The sequence below is a fragment of the Pteropus medius genome, unplaced genomic scaffold (genome assembly GCF_902729225.1).
Source record: "Pteropus medius unplaced genomic scaffold, Ma_sr-lr_union100, whole genome shotgun sequence".
Classification (NCBI taxonomy): Eukaryota; Metazoa; Chordata; class Mammalia; order Chiroptera; family Pteropodidae; genus Pteropus; species Pteropus medius.
Window position 1 is genome coordinate 15,199,463 of NW_024354503.1, and position 18,668 is coordinate 15,218,130.

The window sequence follows — 18,668 nt, forward strand, 5'->3', positions numbered from 1 at the left end:
GAAACAGTTTTTATTGAATTCTGTCTACTGTGAGAACAGCTGATTAGAAGGTTTAAATTTAGGCAACACCTAATTTTACCTAAGTTGTACAAATAGCCCTCTAAAAATTCCCCTTGGCTTTGTAAGTGGAGACCTCTTTATAAGCCATTTTTCTCCTCACAACTAGCTTCAAGACACATAATATTCTTAATAACTTTTCTATTAAATATTCCTACTTTACCCCATGCCATTCCATCTCTTAAAAAGTCAAGTTAACCAATGTTTTGATAGCAAAGCGGTGCCAGAACATATGTCCATTTTTTTGGACTGCCAAATTCAGGGACTGAAGAAGAATGGGGAGGGAGGGAGGGAAAAGGAAGGAAGGGAGGAAGGAGAGAGTGGGGTTGGGGGGAGAAGAGAGAGAGAGAGAGAATGTGTGTGTGTGTGGGGGACATACAGGATCTGAGCATCCAATGGAGACATTAATGTATTTTTAAAAATAGGATAGAGGCGGGTTCAGAGAGGAAACAGTATATAAAAGAAGTTAGCAAGCTTGGTTTTTAAAAATATATATCCTTAAACCTTTATTCTCAGCTTAAAGCTTACCTACCAAGCCCAGAATGAGAATCTATGCAAGGGCTTCATTTATTAACAATTTTGTGAGAAAACAGACAAATAAAAATTTGGGGATTGTGCTCACTTCGGCAGCACATATACTAAAAATTGGGATTGTGAGCACATTTCTTTAGAGTTTAATTTTGCAAAAATGTATATGTAATTTTAAACAAAAAGTTGTATATACAATAACAGTATTCTCTGATAAACCAAGCAGTCGAACTTATGAAAACCTTCTGCCTTTAAAAAAAAAAACACTATCATCCTGATTTGCCCTAAACCCCAAGAGACCATGTACATTTTCACTGTAGCGCGCTTAATGTGGTTGTAACTTTACATTTATGTGTTTTTTGGATTAATATATACCTCTCTTTCCCCCGCCCAACTAGATTATAAACTCTCCAAAGGAAGAAGTCTGTGATTGCTTACTGTTTTTTCATCATTGTATTCATAGTGCACAGTTGCTTGGTACAAAAAGAGTGCTCAATAAAAATTCGTTAAAAGAATCAATGTAATAGTAGCTGTTTTTTATTAACTGATTGTTAATATTTAGCAATTTATAAGTGGGTAAAAGCTGTAAATTGCTCAGCTCTCCAGAAGCCAACTTGTCCTCTTGCTTCTATCCTGGATCTTTGTATAGAAAGCACTGCCTGTAGCATTGAGTGCATATCAAGGCTGCCAGTGGCGCTTTCATTTCAACAGCATTCTGAAATAGTGGTGCCAGGCCAGAAGGGGGAAACACTGCAGCTGAAGCTCCTAGAGTTAAAACTGAGGATGTGAAGTGGGGGTAAACTGCCCTTACAATTAGCAATAAAAGTTCTTTAGGGACTCTAATTTTTAGATAATTTTTCTCCTTCCAATCAGATTTCATAAGCATGTTGAGTCAGTGGTCAAACCTCAAAGCCTTCTGATTTGGCTGAAGGGAGTAATTCAACCCTTCATGGCCCAACATCCTCTTGTTAACTCATCAAAACTCTACATCAAGCTGCCATTCTTATTTCTGGAAGGAAATTAAAAATCAACCAAAAAAGGATGTCTTTGGAAGAGGAATGCTTTCACTTTTTATTTTGTATCTTTTTTTTTTTGTTACAACATTCTGACCATGAAAATGCATTTTATATAAGATAAAATTTTTTATACACATCAAATATGCACACACATAAAATATATAATTTTTATGTCACTAAGGGTTATCTGGTACTGTGGAACTATAGCTCAGGTTTTTTGTTCCTTCTGTATACTTTTAAGTATTAAAGTCTTTTTTTTTAGAAGTTGTGTCTCTCCCACTCTGTACGTTCCTGTCTTTTCTCCTCAGTTTTCCATCATTACAAATAGGCCTTGCTGCTTTTCCCTCAAGAATCTCTCAATTCCTCTGCTCTTCATCAAGACTGGGCAACCTATATTCTTTAAGAATCTCTATTCTTGAAGAATATCATTCTTCCTCTCTTCTGTTCCCTTTCTCTTGCCCCTACCTCTGTTGTGCTGATTATGCATTTCCATTCACTCTGTATAAACACTTGAACATTAATTACATAAATCAAGATACCTGTCTTCTCAAAGCTTACTTTAATGAAGGTACACAAAATATACCACAAAGTCTTCGTTGCATGCAAAAGGACAATAACTCATATTTAGATGTATTGATTCAAAGCTTTACCAGCATTTGTTCCTTCTGCTTGTGGAGGATCAGGCAAGAAAGGAATTTTGTAGAAAATAAGGGAAATGAGAATGTTTCAGGGAAGTGAATGAGCAGGGTTAAAAAAAAAAATTAAACCATGTTGAGGTATTTTTCTTTCATCTTCTCTCTCATATTCTGTCCCTACTAAAGTTCTATCAAACCCTCCTATAGCCCGCCTGCATAAGGATGATTATGATAACATTTACTGACTCACCCACATATCTTCCCTTTTTTTTGCAGAAGTCTTCAAAGTTCCAGAAGGGAGGACTACAGATGACATCTCTGACCCAGGGAGGCAGGGATAGAGGCCACTGATACCAGAAATGATGAGTGCTCTTGGGGCCAATAGGCAATCACCTGTAGGGTTTGAATTCCAGAAGGTGGGTATGGGTGCTGGGACTGGGTTGTAGAAAAGGCCCTGTCATTTTAGTTGCCAGGAAATGGTGAATTGGGTGAGCAAATATGTTGTGTATGTATGTATGTATGTATGTATCTTTGCAGCAGTAGAAGAGGAACAAGATGAGGCTAGGCATAGAAGGGATATAGAAGGGGGATATTTTAAACTTGCCACTCCTCATCTCAAATTATCTCCTAACTTCCATCACTCATTTTGTGTTGTAATACTTATGTTAAAGCTGTAGAGTTCAGATATTCTCATGCCTCATGGGCCCTGGACCACCAAATGTTCCCACTAAGAAGAACATCTCATATTTCAATTTCAGCCTTCCTTCCTTGTCCATGCAAGAATCCCCTTAGAGGGAGGGAGTATGAGTAGACAAAGGAGGTTCAAGGAAAGGGAGACAATCACAAAGGGAGTGTTAGTACAATCCTGGGATTTCAGACTTCAAGACAGCTATTTATGTTTTTATTCAGTCTTACTACCTCTCCTACATACATTTGGTATGCGGAAGCAGGCAAGCCTCATTTGAAAATACCACGAAAACACTGTCTATCCCTCTAAAATGCCAGTGGGTGCTTCTTTTACTCCCTTTTGTACTTTGGGACTGTGGGCTTGGGCACAGTGAAGATGAGACCCAGAACCAAATAAAATTTAGCTGAGCTTAAAGTCCTTTAAATTCCGAGATTCTTTAATATCTGAGCTGCCCCTGCTCCAGATTTACCCTTAAAATTATTAGCCTAGTTTTGTTCCTGATATGTAAATCCAAGCACTTTTAGAGTCTTAGAAGTCTGGTTTACTACCCAAATAAATATATGGTTTGGGTACCTTTTGGGAATACTAACATTATAAATGTTTAAAAATGTATAACCAAAGCTGTCAATAGAATAAGAAGTAAGAGGTTAAGATGTATCTCAGGGCCTCTTGCTGCTGAGCTGATATCAGTTAAAGACTACTCATTCCTAAGGCATGACCCTGTAGATGAAGCAATGGAAAGCAGCCTGGTGCCAGGGCTGCCAACACTTTGTCATCACCACTTGCTCTCCCTGGCTCCAGTCCAAGATCTGTTTCTCATCAGCTACCACATTCCTCTGCTCAGGGGCAATCAAGGGTATTGGTCATAGCTTTCATTCCTAACCATAACTCACCTACTAACCAGCCCCTGGTTTGCTGCTTAGACCTCCATTCTCCAGTAGTGTCTGGAGTCTACATTTAAGATGTGCTGATCTGGGGGGTATGAAGGGGGAAAAAGAACATTTTTTAGAATGTTTTTCCCTTTGGACTTCTTTTATTTGATATGCTAGAGTTCACATGTATTGTGAATGATGAAATATTTAAGGTCTACTTTTTCACTGAAATATAATTCATATAACTTTAAATTTCACATAAGATTCCCCATTTTAAAGTATACAATCCAGTGGTCTTTAATATCTTCAAGATTGGGCAGCTATCACCACTAATTCTAGAACATTTCCATCACCTCCCTAAAAAAAAAAAAGACATTCCCATTTATCCCCTACCCCAAAGCTACTGGCAATCACCAATTTGCTTTCTGTCTCTATGGTTTTACCTGTTCTGGACAATTCATGTAAATAGAGTCATACAATATGTGGTCTTTTGTGACTGGCTTCTTTCACTTACCATAATGTTTTCAAGGTTCATCCATGTGATACTATGTACCAGTTCTTCATTATATTCTATAGTTGAATAATATTCCACTGTATGGATAATATAACATTTTATCTATTAGATCATGGAGACTTGAGTTATTTCTACTTTTTGGTGATTATTAATGCTGCTGTGAACACTTGTGTACAAGTATTTGGGCATATGTTTTTCAATTTTTGGATATGTACTGGGTCATATAGTAACTCTAACTTTTTAAAATAAAATTTTATATCTAAATATAAGTTGTATATAAAAAACAAAGGCACACATGTCACAGCTGTTAAGCTAAACAGTTTTCACAATGTAAACACCTGGGTAACCAACACTCAAATCAAAAAATAGAATATGACCAACACCCTTGAAGCCCCTCTTATGTCTTCTGCCAGTCACTATTTCCCAAAATGTAACCACTGTTCTGACTGTTATGTCAGGTGTTTATTTATTTATTTATTTATTATGGAGATGTAACTCGCATAACAAAATTAAGCACTTTAAAGTGAAAAATTCAATGGCATTTAGTACATTCACAATGTTGCACAACCGTTACCTTGTCTAGTTCCAAAACATTTTCATCACCCCAAAACAAAACCCTGTGTCTATTAAGCATTAGTTCTCATTCCTACCTCCCTATAGCCCCTGGCAATCTCCAGTCTGCTCTCTATCTCTATGGATTTACATATTCTGGACATTTCATATAAATGGAGTCTGGCTTCTGTCACTTAGCATGATATTTTTGAGGTTCATCCATGTTGTAGCATCTATAGTATTTCATTACTTTTTATGGCTGAATAATATTTCATATTATGTGTGTACCAGTTTGTTTATCCATTCATTCATTGATGACTTTTGGATTGTTTCCACTTTTTGGCTATTGCCAGTAGTACTGCTGTGAGCATTCATGCATAAGTCTTTGAGTACCTGTTTTCGTATATACTTTTTGGTATATACTTAGAGGTGGAATTTCTGGGTCATATGGTTATTCTATGTTTAACTTTTTGATGAACTGCCTAACAGCACCTGAATCATTTTATATCCTTCCAACAATGTACCAATCTCTCCACATCCATCATACTTGTTAATTTCTTTTATATTTATATATAAAATATATATTATATATTTATTATAATTATATATATATTTTATATATAAAAATTATATATTATATATTTATTATAATTATATATATATTTTATATATAAAATTATATATAATTTAGAAATTATATATTTTATATATAAATATATATATGTGTCATATATATATTTCTTTTATATATATATTTATATATAATATAATATATATTTTATATATAAATATATATGTCTTTTATATATATATTTCTTTTATATATATATATTTATATATGTTTATATATATATTTTGTACCTAGCATTTCATTCTGGTTTTCTTTTATATTTCCTTGATGACTAATGATATTGAATATCTTTTCTTGTGCTTCTGGCCACTTATATATCTTTGAAGAAATGTCTATTCAAGTCCTTTGCCCCTTTTTAAATTTGGTTGTTTGTCTTTTTCATGGTAGGACTATTAAGATTCTTTACATATTTTGGCTACTAGACCTTTATCAGATATATAATTTACAAATATTTTCTTTCATTGTATAAGTTGACTTTTCACTTTCTTGATAATGTTCTTTGATGCGCAAAAGATTTTAATTTTGATGAAGTCCAATTTATTTATTTATTTTTCCCCCTCTTTAATTCTTCCCTCCCCCTAGTTCCATCCCTGACCTATGGATGTTGCCGTTTCCCCTTAAGAACTGGATCTCTGAAGGTGGGACATCTCCTCTCACACGCTCACAGCATGCACCTGGGGCCTGGCACACCTGGGGCCTGGCGCATCCGGGGTAAGGTCTGTGCCTCCACCTGGGGCGAGAACCCAAGACCTTCTGTGTGTAAAGCAGATGTGCTAACCACTACACTATGGAGCTACCCCCAATTTATTTATTTTTTTAATTGTAGTTTTGGTGTAATATCTACGAATCCATTGCCAAATCTGGAGTTATGAAGACTTACCCTTATGTTTTCTTCTAAGACTTTCATAGTTTTAGCTCTTATATTTAGTTGTTAATTCATTTTTAGTTAATTTTTGCATATAGTATGAGGTAGATATCCAACTTCATTCTTTTGCATGTAGATATCCAGTTGTTCCAGCACCATTTGTTGAAGAGACTGTTTTTTCTCTATTGAATGAACTTGGCACCCTTGTTGGAAATAGTTGGCCACAGATGTATAGGTTTATTTCTGGACTTTCAGTTCTATTTCATTGGTTTATATATCTGACCTTATGCTAGTACCACTCTGTTTTAATTACTGTAGCTTTGTTATAAGTTTTGAAATTGAGAAATACGAGTCCTCCAACTTTGTTCTTCTTCAAGATTGTTTTGCTATTTGGGCCCCCTGAAATTTCATATGAATTTGAAGATTGGCTTTTCCATTTCTGCAAAAAGGGCTGTTGGAATTTCGATGGGATTACATTGAATCTGTAGATCACTTTGGATAGTACTGTCATTTTAACAATATTAAGTCTTCCAATCCATGAACATGGGATGCCTTTCCATTTATTTAGGTCTTTTTAAATGTCTTTCAACAGTACAGTTGATCCTTGAACAATGTGGGGGCTAGGGGCGCCAACCACCCATGCAGTCGAAAATCTGCATATAACTTAAGTCAGCTCTTCACATATGCATATTCCCAACCTCTGGTCGAAAACACACTTGACCCTTGAACAACATGGGTTTAAATTACATAGTCCACTTACACGTGGATTTTTTAAAGTGTCAACTATATTTTGTAGTTTTTGTGTATGTCTTTCACCTCCTTGGTTAAATTAATTCCTATATATTTTGCTATTTTGTATGCTGTTATAAATGGAATTGTTTCTTAATTTCTTTTCAGATTATTCATTGCAGGTGTATTGAAACACAATTGACTTTCAAGTGTTGATCTTATTACACTGAAGCTTTGCTGAATTCATTAATTTCTAGTGTTTTTAAAATTATTTGGGAATTTTTATACACATAGGATCATGTCATTTGAGAATAGCTTTACTTCTATTCCAATTTGGATACCTTTTATTTCTTTTTCTTGACTAATTGCTCCAGCTAGAACTTCCAGTACAGTATTGAAAGGCAGTGATGAAAGTGGCATCCTTGGTCTCGTTCCTGATCTTAGGGGAAAAACTTTCCTTCTTTTACCATTATGATGTTAACTGTAGATTTTTCATAAATGACCTTTATCATATTGAAAGAGTTCCCTTCTATTCCCAGGGTTCTGAGAATTTTTATCATAAAGAGGGTATTAAATTTCATCAAATAATTTTCTGTGTTAATTGAAATGATCATGTGTGTGTTTTTCTCTTTCATTCTATTAATGTTGTATATTAATTGATTGATTTTCTTATGTTTTGCCACCCTGCATTCCTGGGATAAATCCTACTTAGCAATGATATATAATCCTTTTAACATCTTGTTGGATTTAGTTTGCTATTATTTTGTTGACGATTTTTGCATCTATATTCACAAGGTATATTGATGTGTAGTTTTCTTGTATCTTTTCTTGGCTTTGCTGGCCTCATAGATAATTTGGGAAGTATTCCGTTGTCTTCTATCTTTTGGGAGAATTTTAGTAAGATTGGTATTAATTTTTTAAACGTTTTCTAGAATTCACCAGTGAAGTCCTCTAGTCCTAGACTTTGCTGAGAGGTTTTTGATTACTAATTCTATCTCTTCTTGTAGGTCTGTTCAGAGTTTTTATTTCTTCTGGAGTGTGTTTTGGAAATTTATGTGTTTCTAGGAATTTGTTTTATCTAGGTTATTTACTTTGTTGGCATACAATTGTTTATAGTACCTTATAATTCTTTTAATTTCTGTACGGTCAGTAGTAATATCCCATTTTCTGATTTTAGTTATTTGCATCTTCTCTCTTTTTTTCCTAAGTCAATTTACCTAAAGATTTGCCAATTTTGTCAGTCTTTTCAAAGTACTAACTTTTGTTTGCATTGGTTCTCTCTATTGTTTTTCTATTCTCTATTTCATATATCTCTGCTCTAATCTTTATTATTTCGTACCTCCTAATATCTTTTGGTTTAGTTGGCTCTTTTTCCCTAGTTCCTTAAGGTGTAAAGTTAGGTTTTTGAGAAAAATGTTTACAGCTATAATTACCCTCTTGGCACTGTTTACATTGCATCACATAACTTTTGATATGTTTAGTCATCTCAAAGCATTTTACAATTTGTGAGTTCTTTTTTGACCTTTTGGTTACTCAAGCATGTGTTGTTTAATTTCCACATTTTGTGAATTTTCCAGTTTTCCCTCTAATGTTGATTTTTAGTTTCATTCCATTATGGTTGGAGAAGATACTTTGTATGATTTCCATCTTTTTAAATGTAATGAGACTTGTTTTGTGGCCTAACATATGACCTAGCCTAGAGAATATTTTATGTGCGATTGAGAAGAACGTGTATTCTGCTAATCTTCAGATGCAGAAGGCTGTATATGCTTGTTAGGTCAAGATAGTTTAGTGTTGTTCAAGTCCTCTGTCTCCTTATTGAACTTCTGTCTAGATGTTTTATTCATTATTGAAATGTAGTGTTGGAATCTCTATTATTGTAGAACTGCCTATTTCTCCCTTCAGTTTTGTCAGTGTTTGCTTCATATATTTTGCGTTTCTGTTTGTATGTATATGTTTACAGTCACTATATCTTCTTAGTGAGTTGACGCTTTTATCAATATATAATGACCTTCTTTGTTCCTTGTAACATTGTTTATTTAAAGTCTATTTTGTCTGTTGTTAGCATAAGTACCTCAACTCTCTTTTGGTTACTCTTTGTGTGGAATATCTTTTCTCATCTTTTCGCTTTCAACTTATGTGTGTCTTTGGATCTAAAATGAGTCTCTTATAGCATAAGTTCGATCACATATATATATATATTTTTTTTTACTAGAAATATCTTGTTCTTTTAAATTAGCTTTCAATGGTACAATAAAATAAATTTAAGTGGCACTTTTTTAAAAATCCATTATGCCAGTTTCTGTCATTTAATTTCAGAGTTTAATATATTTACGTTTAAAGTGATTACTGATAAAAAAAGACTTCTGGCATTTTGCTGTTTGTTTTCTTCTCATATTTTATGTCATATCTTTTTTGTTCCTTAGTTCTTCCTATACTGTCTTCTTTTGTTTGATTTTTTTTCCTAGTGTACCATTTTGATTCTCTCATTCCCTTTTCTGTATATATTTTAGTTATTTCCTCAATGGTTACCATGGGGATTACAATTAACATCCTAAATTTATAACAATCTCGTAATACCAACTTAGCTTCAATAATGTATAAAAAAATCTGCTCCTGTCTCCATCTCCATCTCCTTCCTTCTGTTGTTTTTGTTACAAATTACATCTTTGTGTGTCGATTAATATAGAATTATAATTATTGTTTTATGCATTTATCTTTTATATCATATAGGAATCAAAAAGAGGAGTTACAAATCAAATACATAATAATACTGGTTTTTATATTTACCTGTGTGGTTACCTTTACTGGATTTCTTTATTTCTTTGTTTGGCTTTGAGTTATTGTCTAATGTCTTTTTATTTCAGCCTAAAGCACTTCTTTTAGCATTTTTTTTGTAGGATAGGTCTATCAATAATGAACTCCCTTAGCTTTTTTTTCTCTGAGAATTTCTTAATTTCTCCTTTCTTTTGAAAGATTTTGTTGGATATGGAATTCTTGGTTGAAATTTGTTTCTTTTAGCACTTTAAATATGCCACTTGACTGCCTTTTGGCTTCCATGACTTTTGATAAGAAATGAGCTGTTAATCTTTTTGAAGATCCCTACAAGAGAAGCAACATAATTAGTTGCTTCTCTTGTGCTGCTTTCAAGATTCTCTCTTTGTCATTGACAGTTTAATTATAATGTCTTGGTGTGGATCTCTTTGAATTTGGCCTGCTTGGAGTTTATTGTAATTCTTGAATGTGTAGATTCATGTCTTTCATCAAATTTGGGTAGTTTTCAGCAATTTTTCCAAATATTCTTTCTCTCTCTTCTTTTTGGGACTCCCATAATGCATATGTTGGTCTACTTAATGGTGTCTTATGGTTCTCTTAGCTCTGTTTATTTTTCTTCATTGTTTTTTCTTTCTGCTACTCAGACAATAATTTCAATAGACCTATCTACAAGTTCACTCATTTTTTTCTTCTTCTAGCTTAAATCTGTTGTTGAACCCCTGCAGTAAGTTTTTCATATCAGCTACTGTACTTTTTAGCTCTAGAATTTTTATTTGGTTCTTTTTACAACTCATATCTCTTTGTTGATATTCTTTGGCCGCAGTAATATATTAGTTTAAGTTGTACAGCATAGTGATTAGAGATCTGCACAACTACCAGGTGATCACACAATAAATCTAGTACCCCTTACCCTCTTACATATTTATTTCAATACTATTGACCACATCCTTTATGCTATACTTTATATCTCCATGACTATTTTGTAACTATCCACTTGTACTTCTTAATCTCTTTGCCCTTTTTCACCATCCCCTCCCCCACTCCCCTCTTACTTATCTGGTAGCCCCCAAAATATTCTCTGTATCTATGAGTTTGTTTCCATTTTTGTTGTTGTTATTTATTTTGTTTTTTAGAGTCTACACGTACATGAAATCATGTGGCATTAGTCTTTCTCTATCTGACTTACTCCATTCAACACAATACTTTCTAGGTTCATCATGCAATATCTTTTTCCATCCCTTACTTTTAGTCTGTGTGTGTCTTTTAATCTGAAGTGAGTCTCATGTAGGCAGCATATGTAAAGATCTTGTTTTCTTATCCATTCAGCCACCCTATCTTTTGATTGGAGCATTTCATTCTTTTTCATTTGAGTTACTTGATAGATATGTAGTTATTGCCATTCTTTATTCATGTTTTTGATACATGTTTTTTTCTTTTTAAAGCAGTCCCTACAACATTTCCTGTAATACTGGCTTGGTGGTGATGAACTCCTTTAGCTTTCATTATCTGGGAAGATCTTTATCTGTCTTTTGACTCTAAATGATAGCTTTGCTGGATAAAATATTCTTGGTTATAGATCCTGAGTTTTCATCACTTTGAATAATTTGTGCCAAGCCCTTCTGTCCTGCAAAGTTTCTTTTGAGAAATCAGCTGCCAGTCCTATGGGTGCTCCCTTGTAGGTAACTAACTGCTTTTCTCTTGCTGCTTTTAACATTCTCTCTTTGTATTTAACCTTTGGCATTTTAATTGTGATGTCTCTTGATGTGGGCCTCTTTGGGTTGATCTTTTTTGGGACTCCCTGAGCTTCCTGGGGTTGTATGTCTATTTCCCTCACCAAGTTAGGGAAGTTTTAAATCATTAGTTCTTCAAATGGGTTTTCAACTTCTCTCTTATTCTTCTGGTACCCATATTATGTGAATGTTGTTATATTTGATGTTGTACCATAGGCTCCTGAAATTATCTTCATTATTATTTTTTTTTTCTTGTTGTTGTTCTCATTGGGTGCCCTCCGCTACCCCATTCTCTATATTGGTGATCTCAGATATTGTATTCTTCATTTCCGACTGGCTTCCTTTTATAATTTCCATCTCCATTTTTATGTTTTTTATCTCTTTGTTAAAATTCTCACTGAGTTCATCTATTCTTCCCCTAAGTTCATTGAGCATCCTTATAACCAGCGTTTTGAATTCTGCATATGGTAGATTGCTTGACCCTATTTTTCTTGGAGCTCTGTTCTGTTCTTTTATAGGGCATAATTTGTGTCTTGGTAACTGAGAAACTGAGGCAGAGTTAGATCCAGGAGATCAGAGATGTCAAAAGGATTCTCTTCCCCATTCCCTCAGCTCTGCTTGGCTTCATTTTCTCTCCACTCAGAGGCAAGCTAACTCCTGCAGTCTCAAGTTACCATGGTCCTTGTAGGCTTTACTCTAGAAAATTAGAGTGTATCTTTCCTTATAACACCAAAAAGTCTCAGGGAGGATGTTGATTAGTGTGACTTGGGCCACATTTCTATCCCTGAACAATTACTGTGGCTAGATAGATGAAGTACTCAGACCAGGATCTGGTCATCAGCTCATCATGGGAAGGCAGAGTCCAGCCTACTGAACAATCTAGACTAAGTTGAATTAACATGGAATGGGGGAAAGATGAGGTTCTCCAAAAGAAATAAAATGTGCCCTATAGAGCTGCAGAGATTCAGTGCCTTCTTTGTAGCCTTTTCTTTGTGATTGCTTATCAAGAGACAGGTGCTCAAGTTCTTGTCTTCTGTAAAATACTGATAATTGCTGCCTTTATTTGGTGGTGGTCAGGGGATAGTAAGAGATTAGAAATAAAGATCTTATAGCTCTGCCTGTTCCAAAAGCTTGGGAGAAGAAGAGAAAAACTGCAATCATTTTGGAGTTGGCAAGAGGCTGGAAACTGACGCCTGCTTCTGTGAACTTGAGCTTCATAGAGGAACTGAAAGTCTCCTCTATAGAAGGGTAAGTATTTGCATTTGCCTTAATTCATAAGATTAAACTGTTTTAGTTTCGTTAACATAGTCTTATGATCTGGAAGGACTATTCTTGTATATTTTTTAAAAAATTACCCCTCAGATCCAAGTAAGAAGATGAGAAAGTTGCTGGTAGTTTACACTGAGGAGCATTGTCACCATTTATAAGTAAGCTAACCACCAGGTCTCACTCCTCTTTTTCTTCTCAGTTTCCAGCATATGGACACATTTTGTTTTATGCTGCAAATTATTTAGAGGCAGTAATTTCTATATACTTTCAGATGAACTATTATATTTCCAAGTGATAATTTAGAAGGTAAATACATCTTTGCATGGAAAACCATCTTTTAAAGCTGTTGTAAATTTCTTCATGAGCATAAGTTGAAGGCAGCTATGGTGAAGGGTCAGGGGATCCTTTCCTACAGTCTTGATCCTGAGTCTCGCTGATGCCACTGAGTCACAAAATGTAGCCCATTCAGTAGCCCCAACCAGAAGTAGCTATATAGAGAGTGCTCTCAGCAGGTTCATGTGATGGCAAATTTATGCAGGAAAATAAGGGGAAAAATCAAACAGACTCTTGCAAGAGTCATAAGTAATGTGTGATTATACAGCAGCAATTCTCTACAGATGGGAAGATTAGTGTGTTTAATAAAGCATTTCCATCTGTTTTTGTTTTGTGTGTATGTTTCTTTTTTTATATTTTGTTTTTTAAAGTAATATAAACTACAGAAAGTAAACTTTCTAGTTGGAAGGGATATTCAGAATGAGAAAGCACAAGGATTATGAGTAATAAAGATAAAGAAACATGATAAAGAGATAAGGCTGGTTTTTCATTAACATACCAGAACTGAGTGAAACCTTTCAAAAGAAATATGTAGGAACAAAGTTTTTGATAATGTCTTAAAAGTCACAAGCATATGTCATGTACTTGAACAAGTCTACAATGATATAAAATGAGTAGAGTTTATAGTTGTCATCAAAACTCGCTGCAACACTCATCTGACACATAATAAGCAGCCATATTTGTTACATGCTTTACAGTTTACATAACACTTTCCCATATTCTCTCATTTGCCATATATTTAATGATAGACATAATTGTGCTGCATGCTAATTAAGCTTAATTAGTAAGTTCTTTGAATTACTGTAATTAGTGGGGCTGGTTTCCTGCCAAACAAATTTTAAGTTCTCTTTTCACTTTATTAGTTACCTAGTATTTATCATCAGGATTGATTTAAATCATACGCCATTTTGCATCATACATGCAAATTCTCATGTATATTAAGAAACAAACCCCTGAGTCCTACTCCTAGGCAACTGAGTTTCCCTTGTTCCAGGGCTTTTGTTGTAATAAAACTCTACCAGCCTCTACCAGCCCCTTCCTAATCTCACATCTATTAAACTAGCCCTCATCTACTCACACTTGAGGGAGACTTATATAATATTTAACATTCATTAACCAACAAGTATTTATTGAGCACTGTATACCGGAGATTGAAAAAGGCACTGGAAGCCTACACAGTGGTTGGCAAAGCAGTCCTGATCTCTGTCCTCATGGAGCATACAGACTAATGGAGTTGATAGAGTTTAGGTTGAGGTGGGGGAGGCGGGCAGGAAGTTCGCAATCCTATTTTACTCTCTCACTAAGCTACAAACCTAGCCTTAATCATGGGTCTTCATTTGCCTTTTTTTGGTGGTGGTCTAGGGGTAGTAAAAGTTTATAAATAAAGATCTTAAGATCTCGTTTCAGCACTCAGGCAGGAAAAACCAACTGTCATAGATTGTACCCCCTCTACCCTCTAGCACAGGTTGCTAAAGGAGAGAGTGCCTGGGGCCAATAGCCTCTTATTGAGTAGGTGAGGGAAAGCTGAGGTTAGGCAGGAATTAGTGAGGTGAAGATATTAGGGAAGCAAGTTCTCAGAAAAGAGATAGCATTTACAAAAGCCCTGAGGCAGGAAAGAGCTTGGCACTCCTATAGTGTGATTGGAGGGGGTGATACAACAGGTGAAATGGCTAGAAGACTAGAAAGGTGGAGAGTCCTGGAGCCAAGTTAAGAACTTTATCTTGAGGGCACTAAGAAGCTATGGAAAAGATTTAATGACATTTCTCTGCTTGCATCTCAACCCATTATTTACCTGGATAGGTCCTCTTCAGGTACAGACGTGCTGGCAGACAAGTGTAGTATCCTTTCAGACTGAAGCACATAGGAAACAGAGTGGAAAGAGTATGAGCTCTAGAATCAGAGTGCTTGGGCCTATACGATGTTGAACAAATCTCTTAACCTCTCCAAGCCACTTTCTTTTTCTATACAATTGGTAATATAACATTTAAACCCCTCATCAGGTTGTTGCAGCGTCAGAAATAACAAGTAGAGTGCCTATGACTGGCACTCCGTAGGTGGTAGCTGTCACTATTTTAGCAATACTTTCTTGCTAGTACAGGTTTCAAACTCTTCATTGAGAGCAGAATCACAGAATAATACACTGTCAAATTGTGATGAAACTTTAAAGGTCTGGCTGTCGCTATATGATGCTTGCATCCCTTCTGCAACACCGACGATAAGTTGGTTTGTTGTCCAGTGTTACTTATAACATCCAGAGACAGGAAGCTCAGTGCTGTCTGAAGCAGCCACTCCATGCTTGGGCTCTTTACAAAGTTCTTTTCTTGGACCGAATCCAAATCTGCTTTTCTGTATCTATCAACTGAGACTCCTCTAGCCAGAAGTCTCAGTAGTGCCCCTAATGCTTCTTCCATGTAATCGCCCTCCAGGTGTTTGAAGTATTTATATCCACCACCACTCACCTAGAGTTGAAAAGCTTTTTTTCTTAACAACAGCAATAAAGGGGTCAATTCATCAAGGAAACACAACAATCCTAAAACATGCAAGTACCTAACAATGGAACTTAAAAACATGAAGTAAAAAGCATTAGTGGGAGATTTTAATAGCAATAACAATAATAACTATCATTTACTGAGTGCCCACTCTATACTTGCTGCTATAGATGCACAGAGAAGTCAATCAATTGTGTCAATTGAAGGAAGTCAGGCAAGTAAATAAGTGTAACATAACATTACAGATACTGTGACAAAGTTCTGTGCAGGAAAAAGCGGGGATGGAGAGGACACCAAGAGAACAGTCGTCTTAATGAAAGAGGCCGGCCTCTTATAAGCAGTGACACAAACTACACCCTGACAGTTGAGTAGGTAATATAGTATTCCCCGTCCCCCTTATCCTAGTTTCTCATTCCACGATTTCGGTTACCTGCAGTCAACCATGCCAGTCTGAAATACTAAATAGAAAATTCCAGAAATCAGTTTTAAATTGTGTACTGATCTGAATAGTGTAATGAAATCTCACATAGTCTTTTGCAAGCAAGGATGGCACTACCAAAGTAACACCCTTGACCGCATTTGTGCCTTTACACAATGCCAGATTTATTGAGTGGAACTTTCACAGATAAATCAGTCAGGTACCCATGCAAGTTAACACAACACACAGAGAGGGGAAGTACAGAGTCTTATGCAGCAGAGCAAAGGGATGAAAGTTCTTAGCATCTCCAAAGCGAACTGTGTTGACTGATGGTGTGGAGAACTGGGCATCATTCCCAAGCCAGTGGCTACAACAATACAGAAGGTCAGAGTTTTTGGCTTTTAGCACACCCATCTAATATGCTTTCGGGTTAGACTTGAGCATGGTCTGACTAAGGTGTTCAGTTTACATGGACCTTACAAGGTGTGAGATCTTTATGCTAATCAGCTCCTGCAGATGGGAACTTGTCCAGGACAGTCTTGGCTGATGTTTCTGTAGTTTTGGGCAGTCTAGTTACACCCTAAGGGCATTTCTATTATGTGCAGGTTGATATTACTGTCATGGCTCTCATGGAATCCATTTTGTAAAGTCAAAAATGTCCTCATTTCTTTATGTTCTATACACAGTCCCACTCCGTCCCGCCTGGGATGTAAATCATCCCTTTAACCAGCATATCCACGCTGTATATGCCACCTGCCTGTTGGTCACTTAGTAGCCATCTTGGTTATCAGAGCAACTGTTGCTCTATCACAGTGCTTGTATTCAAGTAATCCTTATTTTATAATTGTTCTATTTGATTATTAGTTATTGTTAATCTTTTGCTGTGTCTAATTTATAATTTAAAATTTATCATAGATAATGTCTGTATGAGAAAAAGGATAGTATATAAAGGGTTCAGTACTATCCATGGTTTCAGGCATCCACTAGGGATCTTGGAATGTGTATCCCCTGTGATAAGGAGGGACTACTGTACCTACAAGTGGATTTATCCATTTGTGGTATTTGTTATCATTTTAAAGCCTTTAGTCACACAAAGTATTCAAAAGAGCCACTGTCAGTAGCTGCAAATGCATTCCTACAAGAAATGTTAATTTTTCATTAGTATTCTTTACAAAGCCTCTTTGTGAGTCAGAATAATGGAAACCAAGCAATTATAACAATATTAGAGTAGAATACTGTGATTTGCTGTACCTGCAAATGAATGACAAATACTGGAAAGGAAGGACCTCAACTCATCTTTCCTAAGCACTGAAATCGAAGAGATGAGGCATACCGTGTTTGTCATAGCCATACAATACAGGAAAGTCACAGAAGATGGGGAGCAGTAAAGCATTTGCCCACCAACTCATTGCAAGTTGTGTAAAAGCAGCATAGTACTCACACTCCAATGCCTGTTTCTTCTAGTGAGGCCCTGTGCTGGATATTGGGGTAAAGATGACCTGTCTAGGAGGCTGAGGCATGCACATAATGTGATCCAACACAGAAAGAGGGAGTCTTGGAAAAGGATTATCTGAAATGCCCTGGAAGTGCTGAGGATAGATCTTTGGGCAGATGAAATTAGCCTTTCTTAAAGGAAGCAGTATATCTAAAAATAAATACAGTGATGAAGTCCTCCTAACCTCTTGAAGTGGGACCTTCTCTATGAAAGTCAGAGCAAAGGCAGTGAACCTCCAGTAGCTTTCTTCAATATTTTTCAAGTTTCTTAAAGAAGCAGCACTTCAAGGAACAGTTATAAAACTAAAGATTTTGAAACATTCCCAAAACAAGAAACAAATTACGAGAAAATGTAGAGAAGTTTCTTTCACAGTGTGCAAGCCTTCTACCTTTGGAAATCAATAAGAAGACTAAAACAAGTGTTATAAGCAAAAAGTACTGATGAAGACAAATGAGGAAACAGGAGTGTTGAGTGGAAGTTCGTAGACACCAGTCCCATCCCCATTGCCCAGTTGAGGGGACCGAAGTCCAGAGAGGGTCTTGGACTCCAGAGACACCAATAGGACTCCTTTCATCCATCAGGGCACAGCACCAAAGCCCAATGATGACTTCATCCCACCCTTCAGCCCTTTCTGAACTGAGTTCACAAAACGGAGGAGCTTACTCCAGAAAAATCTTCATTTCACCACAATACTTCATCAAGGGATTGATTGTCTGGTCTGCTGGGGCACTGGCACAAAGTAATCAGCTCTCTGTCCTTCCCCTTCCTCATTTGATGGTCGCCTTTTTTTTTTTTTTTTTTAAAGTAGTTTCCTTCAGATATTATCATTATCATTGAGACATTATATCAAGACATTATTAAGACATTCACGTATCATAAAGTCCACCCTTTTAAGGTGCACAACTAATTGATTTTTAGTATATTCACAAGATTGTGCAATGATTACCACTAATTCTAGATCATTTTCATCTCCCCATAAAGAGACCTCATACCCATCAGGAGATACTTCCAATTGCCCCTCCCCCAAACCCCTAACAACCACTAATCTACTCTCTGTCTTTATGAATTTCCC

The 18,668-nt window shown here is 35.9% G+C and overlaps 1 long non-coding RNA gene across 1 annotated transcript; it reads left to right on the top strand.

Moving 5' to 3' along the window:
• The first annotated feature begins 2,336 nt into the window (after positions 1-2,336).
• LOC120596316 (uncharacterized) lies at positions 2,337-13,487 on the top strand. The gene is made up of 3 exons (XR_005651134.1): positions 2,337-2,652; positions 6,076-6,204; positions 12,723-13,487. It is a non-coding gene; the product is annotated as an uncharacterized LOC120596316 (long non-coding RNA).
• Positions 13,488-18,668: the final 5,181 nt, after the last annotated feature.